Genomic DNA, 21,940 nt, shown 5'->3' on the forward strand with positions numbered 1-21,940 from the left:
CGATTAGACTTTCAATTACTTGTTTCGGTAGAATTACCAGTTACCTAGAATTACCAGCTTTATTAATACGACTGAACTTGAGCAGTTTCGAAGGGTGCTGTTGAACCAGGCAATAAAAAATATAAGGGGGCCCCCGCATATTTTTTTCTTTCCTAATGAACGCATTGAAAGTTTTTGTCAAAGATTCAATTTTTTTTTTCTGTTTTCGAATTATCATTGTAACTAGCACTCTATGTACCTGTGCTGATCTAATTTTTGCACAAGAAATTAGAGCGTTCGTAAATGTTCCTGATAATTCCAGGCCCCAAATGAGAGGGACAAAATTATTGGGGGCCCCCAATTTTGGGCCTCCAGTACCCCTTACAATATTCATTTCAAACAATTTTTCAACCAAACTTTTGCCTTGTAGTTTGATTAGAGCCATGAAGTTTAAAAGCATACTGGACAATTAATTCGTATACCACCTAGATACAGAGCCCAATTTCGCTTCGCAGGGTCTTGGGCGAAGCAACCATTTGGAGACCTTCACGACCAGTTACAAGAATTTTTAGTTATTCGGTGAATAAATTTTATTAATATTTATATCATGTTTAACATACTTTGTACTGTATTTCAAGGCTGGACCAATCCCAGGCGCCAGGTCACCATGGTGACTGAAAAATGATACTGGCGCCTAAAATTTTTTAAAGTGTAGTTAATAAATTGAAGGCTGAGAGCAGCACAAAATGTTTTGGAAGTTATAGCAGCATATCTGCCTACATGAAGGGGGGGGGGTGTGTCACTATGCCCTGAAAAAGTCATAAGAAACATTAATTTGGACCTTTTTCTTCGGGTAAAAATATTTTTGTTGCCTAAAAAATTGTTCTGGTGCCTAGATTTTTTGCGATTTGTCTAGCTCGGCTGTATTTATTATATCTCAAAACAGGGCCGTAACTAGAGGAGGAGGGGGGTGGGAACAACTGTCCCGGGTGGAAAAATTTAGGGGGCGGCAATTTTAGGTGGCAGCAAACACCCCTTTTTATAAAATTATCGAATTTTAAAGTTGTGGGGGCGGCAAAACAATGTTTGCCCCGGACAGCAAAAACTATAGTTATAGCCCTGCTCAAAATCACACATATTGTAACTAAAAATCATTGAATTTTGCTGTGAAAGCCTTCCTAGATAGCTTTTTTACTAAAAGCCCCGCTTCAAATCAAACTAGCCTTTGTATTGGAGTGGTAAAGAAATTGGCTGCCCATTACACTTTCAAATGTCAATAATGGCTCTGTAATTAAACTTCAAGACAAAAAAATTAATTTGATTGTTCATTCATGAGATGATTTTTATTACCTTTGTTAAAAAAAATTAACCGCAAAATTATTCTTCGCACAAGCGCCTCGGCTCGGCTCTGTGAGAGGTTAAAAGAAAAACTAACACACACATCCTCCACCGAGGGCCGCAGCTTGGATTTTTGTGTGGGAAAGGGGCGGCAAATATACTTTTTCTGCTCCACTACGATAAAATTCGATGATTTTATAGCGGTATTTTTGTTCTTTCCTAAAATTTTCCGCCCCCCTAATGTTTGCTACCCAAGGCAGTTGCCCACTTTGCCCCACCCCCTACTACAAAAATGGATGGACACGTGCCGCTGTGTGTCGAACTTGAATACGTCGACGAGTTAGTTAGAATATTAAAGAAACCCATTCTTTCTTTTATTTAAAGTTGATCTCATTTGGACGATCCCCATCAGCCTTTGCCTAATGTGAGGCCTCATTAAAAAAAAACTGCAGATGGCTCCAAAGATCAGGAGCCAAAAAACATACAAACCACTTCGTTGATTGCATTAGAAGAACAGCGGGGTAAGAAAAAAATAATAATAGAAGAAAAGGTTGAAGTTGTTCATGGAAATCTTGGAAGTTGGAGCAGAGATGATGGGTATAAACTGTGTTGTAAAAAGTCGAAAAAGAGAGAGATAGAGCACCACGAAACCAGCACATGACCCTCGTATACTATACTATTTCTATCGCGCACATGCTCCCCAATATTTGACGTCACGTTGCTTCTTATTACACAACATTCTCGGGCGGGAATCGGTCCAGCTGAAGGATGGAGAGTGAGTAGGATGCAAAGGAAGTCCGAATGGGTAAACAAACCGTCTTCCGGCCCGAAAAACTCGAAATAGCCCAAGCAGCACATTCATTCCCACCTCTCCAATGCACCAGAATCTTCTTTTTTGCCCTGCAATGAGAACAAGAAACGCCAGACTTTTCTACCATTCTGCTGCTCTTTCAACCAAATGTTTCCTTCAGCCAGAAATACCACCAAATGTAAATACGGACAAGTTTGCGACTCTCTACCCTATTTGGAAGCATTTATTCAAACCAAACGGGAAAAGACAAAAATCTTCAAGGCCGTTCGTTTCTGGAAACTTTCCAGACAGACAGAATACTTCAGTAGCTTACCATTTAGAGCCATGGCCACTTGTTTATACATTTTTTCGGGTCTTGGAGACACTCGACCACCACAAACGCTAAAACTATATTTGATCGGGAAGTTTTAATATCCTGTTTTATGTAAAGCCATAACAAATATGTGGACAGTGTATAACAGCACTTTTCTTAAGAATCAAATGTAGTACGTACTCTATTTTTCTTGATAGATTTGCGCGTGCCATTCGAGAAAGCACGTGGTTCCAGGATGATGGATCAGGGGGCGTGAGTGGCGCAGTGGTAAGATGCTCGTGTACCAACGTGAAGGCTACCATCGGGTCTGTGGGCTCGACCCTGGGCAATGATATAGATAAATTCTTTGCCTATCGGACCTGAGGTGACCTCCGGTAGATGGTGCCACAATATGCTCTCGCCGGAAGTCCCTCTGTACAAGACGAGGACAGAAGTGACTTTCTCTAGAGCAAGGGTGCTCAACCTTTTGGAGAGTACTGGCCAGTTCATTGGTTTTGAAGCTTGTCGCGGTCCACTTGAGTATCTGCTCTAAAAATGTGCCGCGGACCAATTGAGTCATCTGGAAATATGCCGCGAGCCACTTAAGTGATCTATAAAAATGCAATGGGCCGCTTATAAGCGAACTTTAAATGTGTCACGGTAAATCGTCGTCACTGTAAAATGACGCTTAAATGATCTGTAAGGGGGCTGTAAGTCAATCAATTGATCTTGAAGCGTGCCGTTGGCCACTCGAATGACCTGGAAATGTAACGGAAAGCCACTAAAGAAATTCGCAAACGTACCATGAGCCACTTTAGTGAACTGGAAATGTGCCGAGGGTCACGCAAGTGATTTGGAAGTGTGCCGCGGGTCGCTCAAGTTATTTCAAAATGTGCTACGGGCCTCTAAGTGATTTGATCATCTTTCTTGGGTCACTTGAGTGATTTGGTTATACATCGTGGGCCGCATCAGATGACTCCGCGAGACACATTTGGCCCGCGGGCCATAGGTTGAGCATATATGCTCCACAGACAATTATTTCCGACCACCCAACTCGGTCGCCATTAAATCAAAACTGAGAAAAAAGCTATTTAAAGTTATCTTCTCCCGATTCAGTTATCTCTTCAGTTTGGTAGTTGGTTCAAGTGCACACAGACGGCATCGCAGCCTATATGTGTCACTTGGTTTTATTTAGATAAAAAAATCCCACCTCTTTTCAATAGTTCAGAGATGTTGGTATATCTCAAAAATGTTAAAAGTGGCGCTTGGTTCCTTTTATATAAAAGCCGTCCAATTGTTGTATGGCGATATGACCGGAGTTGGCGTGCGCTAAAGTAGTAAGATGATGCGCCATTTTTTACCATTAAATATGAAATCATCAAGACAGTGTGTTTCTGTTCCAATGGATTGGGCACAGCAGACCCATCGGATGTCCCCAATCTCCCCATCTGTCCTGTCTCGATTTTTTTTGGGGTGCTATCTTGAGAGCATTATGAACGCAACTCGAACTAAAACCACTGAGAACCTCGACACCAAAATTAATGTTGTTAATGTGTTATTACTGCAGCTGATAACTGTTTTTTTTGGACTTCAACTTTCCACGTTCAACTACGCATTCTTTAACAAAAAAAAAATGATTGTTTAAATGTGTTCCCATTGAATTTTTTTATATTAGTTTTGAGAAATAACCTATATAATATAAATGGGTAATGAATATGAGATTGGAAATCGATAGGGCACGGCAGAGAACACACCGATGTGTGTCTAGTTTCCCGTAATAACTAGAGATGGATCAAATACATACTGGAATTTCATTCTAGAAGGATAGGGTGTTGATGAGTGGCTTCTATAACGGTTACTTGTAGGTGGTTTGGATGTGTGTCTTACTTCTTTTCTTCTGTAGCAACTCGTGTCTGTACTCAGTAGCAGAATGAGCGAGCAAGAAGTACAGCTTCCACTGCGAAACACATTAGTATAAAATTTCTGGCTAAAGAAAGCGCAAAAGTGTAATTTTGAGTAAGCTCTTTGCACAGTTCTGGTGGGGGGGGGGGACACTTACCAATACTCAAGTGTATGATTTACATCAAGTTTTTAGCAGGACGTGATGTGGTTCAAATGAGCACCATCGCAGACGGGCAGCACTGCAAGAAACATTCGTACTCTTCTCGAAATTATTGAAGTAGATGGCCACATAAAGATATCACGAACAGCATCAACAGTTGATATAATATTAATAGCTACGGAAGAGTTTAATCCATCATTGAGGATGGCTTGAATATCAATCATTTTCAATCATCATAGATGAAATATCAATCTTTTGCTATTTTATCATGCGTACAAGCTGTTTTTGTTGAATATTTTTGAAAATTTGGAAAAAATTAAATATTAAAGATATGTAAAACTTGATACTTGCATAGGATAGCGTATACAATCCAAAATATGTGTAAAAAATTTGAAATAAATCAATGGTTAAATTGTAATTTTTAATGATATATATTCCTACTAGAGCATAGTCTGTACCATGTTAAAATCTTTTAGACCCCTTAAGCCATTCTATATAACATTCCATAAAACATTAGTTCATGGACATTATTTACCCCTTAAGACGCCACTGTCCATAAAACATTAGTTTCCGGCCAATATTATAAACTTTATATGGTTTTGTTTTTAAATTCAAAGATCTAAACATGGGATGCAAGTTCGTCCTCATTCCCATAGCCACCATTACAAAAATAAAACGAATATAAGACGACATTGGCTTCTTTTTCTTCTGGAAGTGTTTAGCTCAGCTTCTTTTGAAAAAGAAAAACTAAACCCTTTTTTTTCTTGAACTCGTCTCTTCTCCATCTTGTTATGTGTAAGAGTTTCATTCTTTTTTCTTTTGCAAAAGCGGGGCCACAGGAAATGATCACCCTACGCAAAATCTGCATGTTTACTGACATCTTTGCACTGTTTTTGCTCTCACATCAGCGACCATGAAGACTGGCATTCGTCTTTCCACATTTTCCTTCTGGAGAAATTCTTTTACCAACTGCAGCATTGGTTCATAATGTTATTATTATTTTAATATACATAATTTCTTTTCTTTTTTTTTCCCAAATAAATTCATTGGACAACAACGCAAGCTAAAAAGGAGTTGAAGAATCAAAATGAAAATGGATACGGCCGGATTTACCCTATAAATAAAAGTTTTAGAAAGTTCTTTTATAAAACTTGAAAAAAAAAACAACCAATGAGCCTATTGGATGCATTCGATAGAATGTAACCGATCCGCTTATTGGTTGCGTTTATCAGGTTTTAGAAAAATTTTATAGTGTAATCTAAGACTCATTTGTTTAGGCCGGGATTACACTGTAAAAGTTTCATGAACATTCTTTTATAAAACTTAAAAAATGCAACCAATAAACGCATCGGTTACATTTGAGCGAATACAACCAATAAGTTTATTGGGTGTTTTTTCAAATACAAATACAAAGGCCACAACAGGGTGGCCCAACGAGGTGGCTGAAAAAATTATGCCCATAAAAAATATGGATACCAAATATAACCAAAGTACAGCAGCCCTATGCAGAAGCATATATCACCAAAAAAACTTAATAATATATAATAATTAATAATATATAATACTGTACATTGCTCATAAAAAAGAGGTTAAGGCTGCCTTATCTAAGTATGGATAGCTTCTTGATTCATTCCACTATGTCCATTGTGTAGGTCTCTTTAAACGCATCAATTATGTTAGAATTCCTCACCTCCGAGGTAAGCTAAATTTTGTAGGAAATCTTTTATCAAACCTTTATAGTGTAATCCCAGCCTTACAACAGTGAAATTTCGTCGTTATCAGGGCTGCCCTTACCAGACGCGAAGCCCGGAGAGGAAAATAATAGCGGGACCAAAGAGGAGGCTTCATAATTTCGGAGCTCTTTAGTCCCGATTTTATACATTCCGTTAGACAGCGGGAAATCGACGCACATCCAAAAATTCATACATTTCCACAAAATATACAGGAATGCTGAAAAATAATCATTAATGAAATTATCTGTAAATCTCGCCAAATTAACAAAAACTTGGCAAAGAGAAAACTCTATAAATCCGGAAAAACTACTCTATCCACATTTAGAGCTGTTTTTTCCCCAATTTTCCTCCGTTTTTCGAATTTGAATATCTCAGAGAATATTGCACTTAGAAACGTGGAATGTTTTTTTGTTGGCATCAGGAGAGACAGGGAAACAACTTTCTGAGGCACACGGAGACTGCACAAAAAGTTAATATTTTTATTTTGACAACTATGCAATCCCTTGAAACATGAATGACATATCTGAGTACTACACGTTATTTCGAAACTTTTTTTTAACTGGAAGTATGCCTCTAGGATCGACGGTTCGCCAGTAAAATGTCATACCACCTTTTTGCTGTGTGCACCCTGTATATATAAGTATATTAATCTCACATATTTGTCAAACACCTATAGTATAAGTTGTTTTTACTTGCAATACCCATCATTTTCCGCGATTAGCAATTTTTCTGCAATTTTAGCGATAGTTGACGGCTTTATTTGCCTCTGGTAGGCATTACACTGTAAAAGTTTTAGAAAGCTTGAAAAATGCAACCAATAAGCACTTCGGTTACATTCGAGTTTTGTGAAAGGTCTTTTATCAAACTTTTATAGTGTAATCCCAGCCTTTGGGAATTTTTGGGATGTAAATGGCTGCTTTACTCGCCTTTGACATTTTTTTTATTGTAACTGGTAACTTTTCTTGCTTTTGATAATTTTCTTTATTGCAAAACAGTACACACAAATGCGTAAATACAAATTATATGCAAAATAAAGACAATAGAACAATACACTCTGCAGCTCTTAGGGACCTAATCGGCCCGTGTCTCAGACCTTAATGAAAATTTTCTGTATTCAATAAGCAACAGTAATTATATTCAGGGCCATAACTAGGATTTTTGCCGCCATCACAACTTTAAAATTCTATAATTTTATAATGGTGTTATTTGTTCCCACCTAAAACTGCCGCCCTCTAAATTTTGTCTCCCGGGTCAGTTGCCCCTTGCCCCCTCTAGTTCCGGCCCTGATTATATTACATGTTTGAATGACTATTTCATGTCACATCGTTTTCACTTTGGCTGCAAATGACAACTTGACCTGACTTTGACAATATTTCCGGATGTAATAGGCAACTTTACTTTCGTTGATAACATTTTTGACGATAGCCCGTATTTTTGTGAAAGAAATATAGTCAGCCCAGGTATTTTTATCGTGTTGCGAGTATTGATACTTTTCTAACGGAACAACCTTCGCGGGCCGGGTAGAAACCTCTTGGCGGTCCGCATTTGGCCTACTGGCCCGAGGTTGTGCACTCCTGCTGTATATCTTTCTTTGTCTTAAAAAAACATACGATATCATCAGAGATCAATTTCCGTTGTAAAATTGTTCAAAGACATCATCGTTATTACTTGCCAAGAAAAATACACAGTCCAAATTCCCCCAGATCCTCGAGGCGTGTTTTTGTGACTTTGCCGGGAAGCCAATAAATAAATCATCAAACCAACACATAATATATAGACTATGTATAGCCCAAAGTGTGCTGCTGTTGCGTGTGTTTATTACTGTATTTCCCCTGTTTGGGACAGTATATACGTACTCTTTCCTGTGGTACTTATTCTACCCGTAGATGAATGAGATGGTGTTTTTTTTGGAGGAGTTGGTCCAATGAGGGGGGGGGGCTTTAATGTTATGAAATATAGGTTTCCTGTCCAAAATTGTTACGACATTAAGGCCTGGTAGAAGCTGCATTTTTTTTACCTCTCCCCTAGGGTCTCGTGTTTTTCAATTGCTGTCATGGCCCTCTTTCCGCAGCGAGAAAACTAATAGTGAGTGTCTGCGGGTTATAAGATAGATAGCTTTTGCTTCTTCTTTTTATTATTATTATTATTATCCGCAGTGAGGACTTCCTGTCTTTTACTCCTCGTTAAAGCAACGAGCAAAGAAAATAAGTCTTTTTATGTGCACCTAGTACTCGTCTTAATACTATAAAAAAAGTACGCAGTACCATTAGATATCCGTTTCATACAATATAACTACGTTTCAGACAAAGTTTTGATTGCATCGTATAACCACTGAATGGTTAACAGTGATTATAGAATGTGTTGAGGGGAAGAGATTCGAATTCGAAACTATTAACTATCGTAGTGGGGGGGGGGGGGGATTTAACCCGGGGTCCCAAATGAATGCTGTCAGTCTTCCGGTTCTTTTCCAGGTCAAATTATTTTATTGTTATTGCGTTATTGCACTGTTTAAACGCGAGTGGAGATTGATTACATGCATCAGTAATAGTTATATTATTTTCATTTTAGTATGCTGTTACGAATTTACGCTATAACTCGAGGGTGATGAACCTTTAGGAGAGTACGGGAAACGTTATATGTTTGAAAACGTGTTGTGCGGGCCACTTAAGTGATCTGTAAATGTGCCGGGGGTCAGTTGAGGCATCTGTAAATCGGCTGCGGGTCATTTGAGTGATATGGAAATGTGTCGCGGGTCATTTGAGCGATATGGAAATGTGTCGTGGGTCATTTGAGCGATATGGAAATGCGTCGCGGGTCATTTGAGTGATGTCGAACTGCACCACGGACCACTTAAGTGATCTGACACGGTGATGCGAGTCGCTCAGGGGATCTGACACTGTGATGCGAGTCAATCAGGTGATCTGCACATATGCGCGGTCAGTTAACATGTCTGGAAATATACCGCGAGGCACTCAAGGGACGTGGAATTGCATCGGGGGTCACTTAAGTATTCTGAAAATGCACCCTGGCTGCTTGAGTGATTTTATATGACGCGGGACACTCAAGTGATCTGGGAATATGTCATCGGCCAATTAAGGGCCGTATTCACCGACATGGTTTAAACTTTAGTCACAATTTTTGGATAAGAGATCAACATAGATTGGTTAAAAACCTGAATTTAACCAATCCGTGTCGATCTCTTATCAAAAAATTGTGACTAGTTTAAACCATGTCGGTGAATACCGCCCTAAGTGATGCGAAACTGCACCGTTGGTCACTTAAATGATCTGGAAATGTGCCGTTTAGTTCATTTTGGAAAATTAAGTTTCATGTCACGATAATTAAGTTAGATGACTCCAAGGGCCACATTTGACCCGTGGACCATGGATTGAGCATATATGAGGCAGACATACTGCACACGTGGACTGTAAAACGGCGTGCCCTTCTAATTTCTTCTCTTTTGAATAGGAAATTCCTCACGTCGTGGGTAAATGTGCCGCAGACCGGTCAAGTGCTCTGTAACTGGGTCACTGAAGTTATCTGGAAATGTGCCGTGTATCACTGAAGTGATTTATAAAGTGTAAATTGTACGAAGTGTAAATATGCTGCTGGTCAGTTATGCACTCTGTAATGGTGTTGCGGGTGACTTGAGCGCTCTCGAACGGTGCCGCAGGTCCCTTTACTAATCTGTAAAGTGTGTCGCTCAGTTAATATTTTACAAAATTAGGTTTGTTTCACATCACAGGCTACATCAGATAAGCATATTTGTCCCTCGAGCCAGGGGTTGAGCATGTAATGAGCTTATAACTCCTTATGCAGAAAATCATGGGCGCGTTTTTTTATTTTACTTTGCTTTTTCAGAAAATATTTGGTGGTTTTTTTTTTTTGATATTTTCATTGTTGGAGGGGAATTTGTGTTCGTTCGGCATTGACGTCAAGAAAACGGAAGAGGCGAAAGATGAACGGTTTTTTTTTTTCTTCTTAAAGGAGGGTTTCTTTTTGGTTGACGGCATTTATTAACCAGGTGGCGGATACGTGCATATGCGTTAATGCCACACACTGTATACTAGACACAGACGCGTGCTCTTCTCTCCGACGACAGTACTTCCGGTTGAAATTTACCACCCGCCCAAGGACTTCCGCTCTTCAATAGAAAAGAAAGAAGAGAAACCCCTAACCTAACCTAACCTAAGCAATATCATTCACTCAAATGGATGGACACCTGCGTTTCCTGAAGAAAAGGAAAATTTCAGACCATTCTCGAGACGGTATAATCTTTAACCTCCTATTTAGGATAATCAATAGCCAACCTCTGACCTGACCGTATGGGCATCCGAGCCGCTTTCCGGTCAAACCCAACACGACTCACTGCAAAATACCCATAGCGACAGTCAAACTCGGTTATAACGACACCTCGGCTGTAACGTCAATATTCAGTGGCCCCCGGCTGATTCTTGTGGAAAATAATGTTAACCCCCTCATAAAAACGTATTGCGAAATTATAATTTTTTCACAAAAACGGATGTAAATTTGTGCTGTTAGCATGTTTTTAATTCAAACAATGCATCAATAAATCAATTTGATTAATTATAGTGTATTTTCAATCAGCGGCAGGGGGCAACTGCCCCGGGCGGCAATTTTAGGTGGGAACAAAGAACTCCGTTATAAAATTATCGAATTTTAAAGCGGCAAAAATGCTAGTTACGGCCCTCGATCTCTCGACCTCCAATTTTAACACCTGCTTCCAATTCCTAAGAATCGAACAGACACTGACTATTTTTCAAAGTACCGTGTATAATCTTCGAAATGTTGTAAATTGGAAGAATTGTAACTGAGCAAAAATAAATGACGATTTTTAAAATTAATGAAAATTTAAGGAAATTTTTTTAATTAATGAATATTGAGAAACTAATTAATTTCAGAATTGTTGAAAATTCAGAATTAATGAGTCTTTTTACCGTTTATTCGACAGTGCTCTCAATCGCAACAAGAGTTTCATATATTTTTTAGTCATTGTATATTTTGAACTCCTTTCGGCATTTGTATGCTTCTAAGCAACTCATAGTTATTTGATTTTTACCTGTGACCTGTTCATGAAGTTTCTATCACCAGCAGAATGGCTCGAATGTACACATGCCTCTCATTTGTTGGCAAGCCAAGCAATGACTATTGTTAATCTTTGCGTTTTCGAGTGAAATACCATGTGTGGAGAAGAGGTATCGCTCTGCACTCTTCAACAATGATAGAAAACATAGAATAGAAATATGATAGAAAAAATGTTGGAAAACAATAAATGGTATTTTCGTGCTATTCTAATCTACGTAAATCATATAAATACAGTATGTTCCTTGTAGTGCAGCATCCCACGTTTTTTTAATATTGACACAATGATTTTTTTTTGACATTCAAAGTACTTCATTTGCTCAATATAACTCGTCAAAAAAATATTCCTCTGGATAATTAAATTGCTAAAATTAAAGAGTTAATAATTTGAGGATGCCTAATTTGTGGCGTCTCCGTTGGCTCACCCGTTAAGACGTCACTGACCGTTATTACAGAGTTAGATAGTAATTTGTAGAACAGCCCATTTTGTTTGACGTCATTAAGGTACATTCATCACAACCACATTGAAAATTTCCAGCGAAGAAAATATATTTTTTTCTTCAGCCTTCTTCTATGTAGTTGCAGATTGCAAAAAAAATGCGGCTTTGACTTCCTGACATCACGCAGAGATGGCAAAAAAAAATAAAGTAAAATTCCCGCCACTTGACCTTGGAGTAAAAAAGCCGACCGACGACGACTCTCTTTTTGGGAAGTTCCACACCCAAAGCCACCCATGATTCCAACTCTAAATTGACCACCACATGTATATAACGTGCACTTTCTTTTCCTAAACTTTTTAAGCAAGCTGCATTGCGTTGTTTGAAAAGAGTTTCTTTTCTGTGTCTGAGGATGTGTAGTGTTTGTTAGCCCAGTTAAATAAACTGGCATCAAGCCAAATCATACGCATGCAATCATGCAAAGGATTGTTCTTCTTCCTTTTTTTCCCCCTAGTAATATGTGTTATAAGACCTAAGCTAGAGTAGCCATGAGCGGAATAATGAATAAGTTGGGGCTCCGCGGCTTTTTATGAATGGAGACGATCGTCAACTGACGTCATGGACTCTGAGGAGGAGAGGCAAAAAAGCAGGCCTTGCCTTCACTGCTGCTGCTCTGTTGCGGCTTCTACTAAAAACTACGACTCACACTCTCGACTCATATAAGAACAACACACTATTTTCAAGGCTTCCTTATAGAAAAAAGAAATGTCCCGCCAATTCGTATGTATGTACTAAAAAAGAACTAGGCCGACACACTTCAGCGACATGCGTTTGTCCGATTCATTCACGGGGAAAAAAAAAACCCCGATATGATGATAATGAACGACATCATTATCATACGCTGGTATGTACGTCCAAGATTTCTTCTCAACAGCATATGCGTATTTACGGGGGCTTAGCGGGCTATAGCCCAGGGCGGAAAATGAGTAATGGTCAAGAAAATTAGTAAAATGGAAGAAAAGGCGCAAAATTTGTTTTGCTCAGAGGTGGTAAAATCGGCCTCGGCGAGTGAACGAGAAAACGAGAGTGGCCAAATCTCAGTTACCTAGAGGATTTCCAAGCATGTAAGTGACCGAAAGAGTGACCTAAAGAACAAGAGATCAGGTCAGTGAGTGGCCAAAAGAGTGGCCTAGAGAGTTTGACCAAAATAATGTGCAAGCATTTGAAAGATCGAAACTGTTTGCAAGCATGTGGGCGACCAAATGAGTGACCGAGAAGGAAAGCCACCAGGTAAACGAGTGATCAATTGAGTAACTTAAACAGGTTGCAAGCATGAGGTGACGAAAAGAATGACCTAGAGAATATGAGACCAGGTCGGTGAACAATCGTAAGAGTGACCTAGAACGTATGTAAGCATGGGAGCACCCAAAACAGTGTGCAAGCATGTGAATGCAAACATGTCATGTGAATGGCCATTCACATGCCATGTTCAAGCGTCTAAGTCATTGAGTGACCAATATAGTGATCTAGAGAGCAATGAACCAAGTCAGTGGACGACCAAAAGAGTGACCTAGAGCGATGGTTCTCAACTTTTGGAAGCCCCTTGGTCCAGTTCCATTTATTTTTGTAATTGTAAGGTCCGGTCAACCGCGCGACTAACGAAAAATGAATGAGAAAAATGAAAACGGCTAATCACAAACAGACATACGCACTCTCGGCCCGGTTTGAATGATGTCAGGGGCCCGGTACCGGGCCGGATAAGAAACATCGATTGAAACAGAGTGACACGAAGAGGGTGTAAGCATAGAAGTGATCCAAAGTGAGCTAGAGACAGAGGAACCAGGCCGGTGAGCGACCAAATATAAAAGAGCATTAGAAAGACCAAAAGAGTAACTAAGAAAGTGCGCAAGCATATGATAACGAAATAAAAATACAACGCCACAACAGGCAAAATGCCCAACGAGGTGGCTGTAACGAAAAGAGTGACTTAGACGCAAAGGCGTATTTTTAGGGGCTGGGCGGGCTATATAGCCCTGGGTGTTAAATTTGAGGAATGAGTGGTCAAGAAAACTAGACTAGAATAGGAGAAGGGCGGCAAAATTTGCGTAGCCCGCCAGGCGTAAAAAAACCGTAATTCTCCCTCTGTTCAACAGCACCTGTCGGTCTCTTTGATGGGTGCGGCAATATTGTCGAAGGTAAGAAAAGAAAATATGGGTGTACATGCTGAGTTTCATGTCGCCCTTATAAAAAATAAATGCATGACAGGCCTATCCTTCATGTTAGTTTACTTGATCTCGGTATGCCGTATGTATATATTATTTGGAGGAAAAATATGTGTGTAGTTGTGTATATTTAACATACGTGCGAAATCAATCAACAGAAATGGCGCCGTTACCCGACCTTGCAAGTATTTGTTCCGTCCTAATGCACCCAAATCCATTGCGATAATCGCGACTAAGACATGATGTTTGGTATGTTTCGTGTCATATCTTGGTCGCCTGGTGATTGATTGTTTGATGGACGGTATGGCCTTGTTGCCATTTTTTTTTTTTTTTTTGGTAGTTGATTATTTGATTTTATTTCAAGTATATCCATCGAAAGGGAGACATACCAAACTTTCATGGGTAGCTTGAAAATTTCGATTGAAATTCGTTCGTATAATTTTTAATTATTTTCTTTTTGTTGAAATCGAAGTAAAGGAGATGAATTTTGACAGACCCAAAACTCGGCACTGATGTCAATTCAATCCAATGCGGATTCTCAGACCAGAAACTCTTGTCGATGACAATATAATCGAGAAAATTTTGAGACTTGTTGCAGACTCAAAACTTGGCGTAGATGTTAATTTAATCAAAGGGAATGTGAATTCTCATAGATCCTAAACATGGTGCTGACGTAAATTCAATCGGAGAAAGTGAGGAATCTCGTATACCCAAAACTCGGTGCCGGCGTCAGTCCAGGATGCTTACAGAATCAAAACTCGGCACCGATGCCTATTCAGTTGGAGAAAATGTGGATTCTCACAGATCCAACAGGGTGCTATATAATAACAATTGTATTATTTATTCATTTATTTATACAATAAATGTTGGCCGAGGCCTAAACATTCGAAAATAATGTGGATTCTTACAAATCTAGAAATGACTGCTGTCAATTCATTCGAAGAAATGAAAATCCCGCAGAAAGTGAGAATTCTTACAGACCCAAAAACGACACTGATGTCAATTCATTCGAAGAAAGTGAAGATTCTTACAGAACCAAAACTCGCCATAAATGTCAATTCAAATGAAGTAGTGGGGGAGGGCGCACATTCAAGTATTACGTCAGCATCGATGGGGGAGGGGTTTGGGTTTGCTGATTTTTGATGACAAGGGGCGAAGGGGAGTTTGACTGATGCTTACGTCATCAACCACCCTTTATAAAAATATATATTCTTAATGGTATCTTTACTAGGAATGCGAAAAACTTGAAAAATCTTTCCCTAGTTTGTGGGCATCTGAACTAACATTCTCCCTGTTGATGAGTCCTCAAAAGACCTGCTCTACTAGACCTCTCAAACCTCAACAAAAAGTGAGAGGACGTGGGTTTGTTTCTACGCAAGGACAGTTGAATTTCCTTTCCTGGATTTTCTTATCTTCGCATCAGAAAGCTGTCGAAACCTTCGTAGTAATGGCATGGAATGACATCATCTTCGGACTCCTCATTGATGGCAATTCAATAAAAGAAAGTGGCAATTCTAACATGGATCTAAAAATAACGCTGATATCAATTCAGTCGAAGAAAATGAAGATTCCTACACAGACCCAAAACTCGTCATAAATGCCAATTCAATTAAAGAAAATGGAAATTCTCACAGACCCAAAAATGACGCTGATATCAATTCAGCCCACGAAAATGCGGATTCTCGAAGATACAAAATTCGTCATCGATGTACAAGAGTGTACATCCTCCTCCTATGGCTATTGCAAAATATTATCCAGTTTTAGAAAATGAGCATCTCTCTGAAAACAATATCGGAAAATTTCGGCATCTCAATCAATCTAACTTTCATGAATTGAACCTATTTAACCACTTTACGATCAAGGACGTAATATTGCGCCCAAACGCTAGAGAATACAAGATTCATTGAAAGACTGGTTATTTGTGGAGATGAAGGTTACCAGGAAGAAATTTCACAACTGCCCCCACGGGGACTCGGACCCCTGTTTCTCGCTTGCCGGACGAGTGCTCGACCATCTAAGCTATGGAAGCAGGTACAATATTTCAACCTTGGGGCGTATATATATATATTGAAAGGCTCCGTACATGGACGGCGGCAGAAATCTGTATGCATGTAGCCATCTGGTGGCCTGTCATTCACGAGCTATTAGTTGAGTGTTGTCGCCGTCCATGTGCGGAGCATTTCAACATATATATACGCTCCAAGGTTGAAATATTCTACCTACTTCCATAGCTTAGATGGTAGAACACTCGTCCGGCAAGCGAAAGACCGGGGTTCGTGTCCCTGTGGGGGCAGTGGAGACTTTTCTTCCATGTAATCTTCATCTCCACAAATAACCAGTCTTTCAATGAATCTTGTACTTATCTATTAACCGTTTTTTTCCCTTTCATTTGTTTTTTTTTTTCCTTTTTTTCCTTCCTTTTCCTAACATGCGGTTAGGCTAGGACAAGGTTACCATATTTATCACCAATTCATCATACAGAGATCACCCGAATTTCTTGCCAATCACCTGTAAGCAAAGGGTTTAAACTTAATCTTAATATTTTTTTTCAGAATGAAAATTTAACAACTGTACATGCACCAGTTAGTATGCTCTCAGTGATTACAAAACATTTCAGCATTGTTGGTTCTTCACTCACGTCATAAGATCTTTGTGGTTTTTTTCCCCTCGCCCCGTTCTCTGTGCATCATCTTATCCACCAACGACCTTCAAATTATTATTTTTTCTCTTTTGCCGCGGTTGTATGTTGGAGAAGTTTAGTTGGAAAACGTGTGTGTGTGGTGTGGGTCTCGTGTAGCAAGATGATGATTCTCTTTCGTTGGAGTCTGGTGTCTGAGATGATCACGGGGCGATAAAAAAGACGGCAGAAACGGAAATTTGGCTCTCGGGCGCCTTCGGGGTGGGTGCCAAAAAACACCTCTTCCTTCATCTTGATTAACGTTATTTCTGGAAATTACTGCTGTCCCTGCCTTTTTGTTTTTCGTATTTTTTTTTAAATAATACAGTATATGGGAAAAAAATGAGTAAAGTAAGGAAGGCTCCCGTGCTTACGTCCGCCGCGACTGGTTAATTAGCTAGGCAGAAATTGCTCCACGCCCAACGACCAAACTGTATATATACGAATCTATGAACGTCTTAGAAAATGGAGGAAAAGAAAAAAAATATGTAAAAGGACAAGAATACTTAAGAAAGTAAAAGCAAAAAAGAAAGCAAAAAATGGATTACTCATCTAAATTTAAAGCTGACGCTCTCTCTCTCTCTTTCGCTATATCGCGGTTGGTATAAGAAAGGTGCCTCGAGGCGTCATCTCGAGGCATTTATGCAAATTACGGTAAAAGTGGTAATTAAATAATTAATTACATCAATAACAATTCCACGTAAACATATGAATCTTTACACAGCGGCGCGTGTGTCCCATCGTTTGTCACCCGAATGGACAGTCCGACCGCTGCTACGTGTCTTGAAAACCGCTTCAAGGCAGCATCGATATCATGGAAGATCTTTTTTAAATCGCATTACGAAATAGAGGAAATGGTTTTTTGAAAATTCAGTGGCAATTCTCTGATAGGTTATCTTTTTTCAGGGCCGTGGTCCAAAGTTGCCCTTATGGATTTAAAGCGTCTCATACCTTTTAACATGGTGAAAAACTATGATCTAGTACAGGGATTTTCAACCTTTCTCGGGTCGCGAGCACTGCCTATACTTATCAACAAACAAATAGCATCCCATACGGCAAGGGTGCTCAACCTTTAGGAGAGTGCGGGGCCACTTCATTGGTTTGGAAATGTGTTGCGGGCCGCTTGAGTACGCGACAGACGCTTAAGTGCAGGGTTGTAACTAGGATTTTTGCGCCCGGGGCAAACATTATTAACACCCCCCACAACTTTAAAATTCGTTAATTTTGTAACGATGTTCTTTGTTCTCATCTAAAACTGCCGCACCTTAAATTTTGCCATCCGGGGAAGTTGCCCACCCTGCCGCCCCCCCCCCCATTGCGGAACTGTGCGGTAGGCCACCCAAGTGATCTGTTAATGTGCCGCGGATCTTTTAAGTGATCTGTAAATGTGCTGTGGGCCGCTGAAGTGATCTGGAATTGTGTTTTGAGCCATTCGAGTCATCTGTAGATGTGCTACGGGTTCACTCAAGTAATCTGTAAATGTGCTGTGGGTCGCGTAAAAGATATGTAAATGTGAGGCGAGTGCTTGAGTGATCTGGAACTGTGCTGCAGGTATTTTAGGTGATCTTTAGACATGCCGCGGTCCACTTGTGAGATCTGGAACTGTGACACAGGTCACTTAAGTCTTCTGGAAATGTACCACGGGTCAATTAAGTGGTCTAGAAATGTGTCAGTTAGCTCATTTTTTTTTATAAAATTAGGTTTGAAAAGTCACAGGGCACATCATATTACTCTGAGGGCCACATTGGTCCCGCGGGCCACGAGTTGAGTATGTGTGCCTTACCACAATGTTTACATACCTATGCTTGAAGTCTGCATTAATCGTAATTCTTGAATGCAATTTTTACAGGGTTGATTGATTTAAAAGAGTTGATCTCAAAGTGCTCACGAGCACAAAATTTTCACGATCATTGAGCACTCTTGGTGCTTCAGGGGAGCACCATGGTGCTCGCGAGCAACAGGTTGAAGATGGCTTATCTAGTAGAAATATCGTTAAAAATACTATTTAAGCATTGATTTATTTCAAATTTTTTACACGTATTTTTGATTGTGTCTGCTATCCTTTGCGTCAGTACCAATGAACCTTAAATTCCAGGAATTGACTTTATCGATAACTCATGTCTACCGAAGAAGAATCAAAGAGAAAATATCTTCTCTGACCAAAAATGGATAGAAATAGCCTTTTAAGCCTTTCTGCGGCAGCGTAGGAATCAAGAATTCACTAAACCCTCTATAAAATGTTAGATGTCTATCTTTTTTTGCACAGATGATGTCCCGTTGGAAAAATTTTTAAGTGATGAAAAAAATGATATACAGTACTGTGCCGAAACATTTTTTCTCAAAAAAAATGTTTATTATGTATTTCTTTAATTAGAGAAAGGGCATCTTTCGAAGGCACTAAGGCATACATGCCCAATACATGGCCCGCGGGCCAAATGTGGGGGGAGCCAACCCCCTCGGGGTCATCTTATGTGGCCCGTGTCCTCAATATCAGAACCGCAACGGTACATTTCCAGATCATTTAAGTGACACGGGGTGTAGTACCACATCACTAAAGTGACCCGAGGCACATTTCCAGAGTACTTTAGTGAACTGCGACACATTTTCAGAGTACTTTGGTGAACTGCGACACATTTCCAGAGTATTCTAGTGAAATGCGTCACATTTCTAGAGTACTTTAGTGAACTGAACTGCGACACATTTCCAGAGTACTTTAGTGAACTGCGACACATTTACAGAGTACGTTGGTGAACTGCGGCACATTTCCAGAGTACTTTAGTGAACTGCGGCACATTTCTAAATTACTTTAGTGACATATGGCACAGTTCCAGATTCCCCCAAGTGACCCGCAGCACATTTACAGGTTATTTAAGTGACATGTGACAAAGTTCTCGAGTTATCAAACGTCTCGTGGCACATTACCAGATCACTGAAGTAACTCGCGATGTGGTTATACGTCACTTAGGTGACCCAAAGGCACAGTTCCAGATCACTCAAGTAGCCTGCGGTGCAATTGCTGATTACTTTAGTGACACACGACGCAGTTCCAGATCATTCAAGCGGCTCAAGGCATAGCTAAAAATCACTTAGCGACCCGCAGTCCATTTCTAGATCACCCAAGTGGACCGCGGCACATTCATGGATCACTTATAAGTCAGCATTTCTCGACCTATGGTTGCGGACCCAAGCAGACTTGATTATTGAATTGTAAAACCCTAAATGAAAAAGTATTCAATTGTTGTAATTGATATTACAAGTAATATTGTTTTGAGGTCAAATATAATAACACTTGCATATTCATACTTAAGTTCACATTACCTCATCAAGGGAATGCGATCCTAATTACGAGATATTATTAATTGTTGCCAAAAAATTCAATTTAATGCAAATTTACTAATTATTGCTAAAACTGGAAAAGGGGGGAAGATAAAGGGCTGCTACAAATCGCAGTAAACAAAAATGTATTTTAGGAAAAAATCATTCGAATGACTAGATGGCAATATTTCATTGAGAAAAATAAGGAGAACAAGAATTTTAAACGCGGAGCGCCGTCAATTGCCATCAAAAACATAAGTTGCCAGAAGTTGATGAACTCCCGATTTGAAGTTAAAATCATGAAAAATTGAGGGGAAAACATTGAACCTGACAATTATGTAAAATGAATATTTGTATTTTGAGCCATAATCATCATAATAAGTTATGAAGATGCTTTTATTTACGTTTTAGTAGACATTACAAATTCCAATAAGCATCATTGAAAAACAGGACAAATGTGTAAAAAATTTCGGAACAACTAAAAACACAGGAATGTCCCGTAATACGGGGCACAAGTAGTCTGTCGAATCGTTTCAGACAATTTAATAGTCCAGAAAGGTTGAGAAACGCTGACTTAAGTGACCAATGACGCAGTTTCAGATCAGTTAGGTGGCCCACGGCACGTATTCCAATCATTTGAGTGACCCGTGGTGCAGTTTCAGATCGCTTAAGTGTCCCGCACTCTCTAAAAAAAGGTCGAGCATCCTTACATTAAAGGTAGGCCAGCCCCTTTTTCGGGAGGTTTCCACCGCAGTTCAAAAAGCTTTAAAAAGGTGTAATCGAAACGCCTAAAGCGAGGATGAAGCGAGAACATATGGAAGAGCGTTAGTATACATATTTTTAGTTGGAACACACCAGACCAGACCGTCTTCAGGTAGAAAAACCAAGGTTTTTCTGGGAGGGATTTTGTATATTCTTGTTGTTCTTTTTTTGGTTCCTTCCGGTCCCCACCCACCTTAGACGAATGACTTCCTGTAAAATACAGTAAATACGCTACACAACACAGGGCTCCATTATCAAGTTCATCTTTTTTATTTTTCTTTGGGATGGCACGAAAACAATAATTTTTGGTTTTGTTGGGAAGTAGAAATGTTCATGTTGTTGTTCTTCCATCATCCTATTTACACGAACATCGGCTTCTTCTTTCTCTATTTGACACAGGAAACCGACTCTCTCTCTCTCTCTCTAAAAAACAAAAACTATTTCTTGTTTTTTAGGTGCTTTCCTGTTTCGTTTTACTTTCTGTGTGTGGCCTTTGTAAGGTCATCTATTTGCATATTGGATCTGATGATAAATGATGATCTCTCTCTCTCTCTCTCTCTCTCCCCTGAAAAAGAAAAGATATTGTAGTTGTGAGATATCACGTGGGTAATCGTGCCATTTGTCACGCGAGGATTTGCAGAGAAATATACGGTTTTTTTTCTTCTTCTTTTATTTATAGCAGGCTTTCTTTAACATGGTAATTGGTGGGCTTTTTAGTTTTCCAGATTCTCCGTTTGGCCCGCAAGAAAAGCGAAAAAATATAGTCAATGTCGGGTTGCAGTCTATTTCCACCGTTTAGTATGGATTTCCGCGACAATATATAGTCAAATCACGATTTGTCAGTGATCTAAAAATTTCAAAACTGATCTGAAAATTCTACCCAACTCTAAACTGGGAAATTTTTCGGTGCAATTGACCCTTCGATTGATAAGTTTTCATGAGGTGTAACTGACCCATGCAATTTGTCCAACAAAATTGCATTTCACCCTCCACGCGAGTGGATCATTAGCCCTTAAATGCGTAGCTTTGCAAAAATTGCAAAGGATCCTTTGGACGTTCATTACTGCAGTCAGTTTGAAGATAAAAACTCTGAATTGGCTTTGCCCATATAAGCTAAGGCCGTATTCTTTCCATTTTATATCTTGAATTTGCTGGTGGATGCCCCAATTAACAGCAACAACTCTTTGTTGCAGAATACGCGTGGCTGTG

This window comes from Pholcus phalangioides, unplaced genomic scaffold (assembly GCF_987345545.1).
Source record: "Pholcus phalangioides strain wild (caught in Gottingen) unplaced genomic scaffold, Ppha-v1.0 ptg000007l_1, whole genome shotgun sequence".
Lineage (NCBI taxonomy): Eukaryota > Metazoa > Arthropoda > Arachnida > Araneae > Pholcidae > Pholcus > Pholcus phalangioides.